This window comes from Pinus tabuliformis, chromosome X (genome assembly GCF_031772625.1).
Source record: "Pinus tabuliformis cultivar Carrire ecotype Pingquan chromosome X, CPIR1, whole genome shotgun sequence".
Classification (NCBI taxonomy): Eukaryota; Viridiplantae; Streptophyta; class Pinopsida; order Pinales; family Pinaceae; genus Pinus; species Pinus tabuliformis.
Window position 1 is genome coordinate 1,609,636,031 of NC_142308.1, and position 2,677 is coordinate 1,609,638,707.

Here is a 2,677-nt window from a genome sequence, read left to right on the forward strand (position 1 = left end):
GTACTAGCTCTTACTACAGGCTGTCACTTGATCAGCTAGCACAAGTTCGCTAGGAGCTTAATCCAACTTCTATGAGTTCTTAGAAGAATATTTTCACTATGATGGATGAAAGCTAATGCAAAAGAGGCTAGTCTACTTGCAGAAAGAAGATGAAGATGAAAGGAAATGCAAACCCTAGCAAACCCCAGTTTTACCGACTAACCCTAGTTGTGCAAGAAAAGAGATGTAAAACTACTGAAATGGATGCCATGGACTATTGTAGAGGCAAAATACATGTGTTTAAGCTACTTCTGAAGAAAAATATGGAAAAATCATCTTTTTGTATTTTTGAACAATTTTATGCAGAATTATTATGCATGTGTTTTAATTATTTTTTACTGTGCAGAGGTTTAATGGCGAAAGGAAATGGAGTGGATGTTTGCAGGGGGTTAGGAAGGTGTGGAGAGGACCTAAGGGGTCCCTAGAACCCTTCTGGAGATTTCCACCATGCTCAAATCTCGAAAAATCGCTCGCATTATCTTCTACAGGGGGTTGCAGGGAATTCTACAGGGAGTTCTACAGGAACATGCTGAAAGTGGTTTTTAGAGGGTTGATGGTGCAAAAACGGTGGAGAAGTGGAAATGAAGGATGGATAAGGACATTAAGAGGTGTAGGACCTGGTAAATGAAGCCCAGGAGTGATGAATATGGTTGGATTTGTTCAAGGATGAAGAAAGCAATGTTGCACAAAGATGTAGAAGTTAGGGCAAGTTGGGAAAGTGTGGCAAATGAAGGGAAGAAATCTTGAGTGAGGGACTAGAGTAGGTTTTATGATGGAGGAATGGTAGGTAGGAATGTATTACATGTGTTCTACACACTACTTTCCAAAACTGATCCAAATAAAGACTAAAAAAACAGAGATCTATCTATTTTGACCTAATCTGCCCTTAAAAACCAGAAATATGATGAACAGAAGTTTATAGACAGAAAATCATGCAAGAGAGCTATGGAAACTGAGCAAGAATAGATCTAAACATGGAAACACAACTGATATCAACTTCTCCAACTCAAAATCTAACCCTAGCAATGGCATTGGAAGGCAAAAACCGTGTTTTTTTGGCAGCAAGTGTACCTTGGTCTCAATTCATGATCCCAAGGAGGGAGAAATGAGATCAAGGACTGATTGGTAGCCTTTTCGTGGATCTTTTCTGTTACCAAACTATCAAATCAACCTGAAGCATGAACAACTATCTTAATCATCAAAAACAACCTAAGTAATGAAGCAAGATTTTAACCTAAATAACAGAAATTATTCTATGAATGCAAGAAAAACACATAAAAGTACACAAAGGAGGTACTGGCACTTGGGTTGGGCCCAACCCCAAGAGCTACAGCCTCCTAAGAAAGATCAGAGCTGGTGCAAAGCTAGTTTCATCTCCATTGATCAAAAAATAATAGTTACATCCCAAAAACTGTCTACAAGAAGAAGCTCGAAAATGTGCTGATACAGGGCTGCACTAAAGTGCGAAAATAGACTAACAAATGACTAAAATCTAACTAACAAAACTGAGGCCCTAAGCCTTCTTATTTATACAAATGGGGACCTCCAATAGTCCTCCTAAAATCAAGGAACTTGGCTTCCTGGAACTGAAGATAACAGCAGTCCTACTTGACTTGCTTGGCTACCCCTTGGCTTTGTGCTCCAAGTTTTTGATGGAGAATTCAAGCCTCCTACAAATCCTCTCCCTTGTTCTTCCACGAATTTGGATGCCAAATGCTCATTAAACCTTTGATTTTGTCTCAAAATTGACCAAAAATCTACATAAAGCACACATTAGACTTTTTGGCATAATGACTAGTCCAATTCACTCTATTAGCATAAATATAATCAAAAACATGCAATAAAATAATGAGAATGGTGGATTAAGTCAAATTAGGAGCCTAAATGAGCCCATATAATTACCCATTTATGGGGCTCATCAAGGGGTCACAGGGGGTTTGAGGGGTGAAGGTAACCCCCCTCTAAGGGGTCCAAGGCAGCGCCCCGGAAAGTTTTGTTTTTGGACCCTATATTAGGTTGGGTAGACCTACCTATGGTTTTGTGCATGATTTTCGCACATGGTTTTGGACGCGATGGTTTTCGGTCCATGGTATTGGATGCTTCGGCATGTATAAATATGTATTGTAACATTGAAAGGAACATAATGAAAAATCAAGATGGTAGTCATGGTTTTGGGATCTAGGGGAAAATCTTTGTGTATATGTGTTTTATGTGTTATCCTCTCGCATTATTTATTTTCTGTGTTTTTAGAATTCGTATGCAGGTAATTTATGTACGGGGTTAAAACCTACATTTGGTATCATAGATGTTTTGGCTACAAGGGGACGCCTTTGTTGCTGAGGGGTTTTGCTCGGGCCTGTGGTAGACCCTGTTCAATGGGAGATCTGCGGGATCAATTATGGTGGTGAAAGAAGATGGCGAGCAGTGGAAAGATAAAGATCAATTAATTTAATGGTCAGATTTTTGAGTTATGGAAACTCAAGATGGAGGATCTGTTGGTGGATAAAGATCAGTGGATCGTGGTAGATCCAAGTACTAAACCAACGGGAGTGTCCGATGAATAATGGAAGAAGTTGGATCGGAAGGTAAAGAGCACAATACGATTGTGTGTCTCAGATTCAGTATTGATGAATGTATC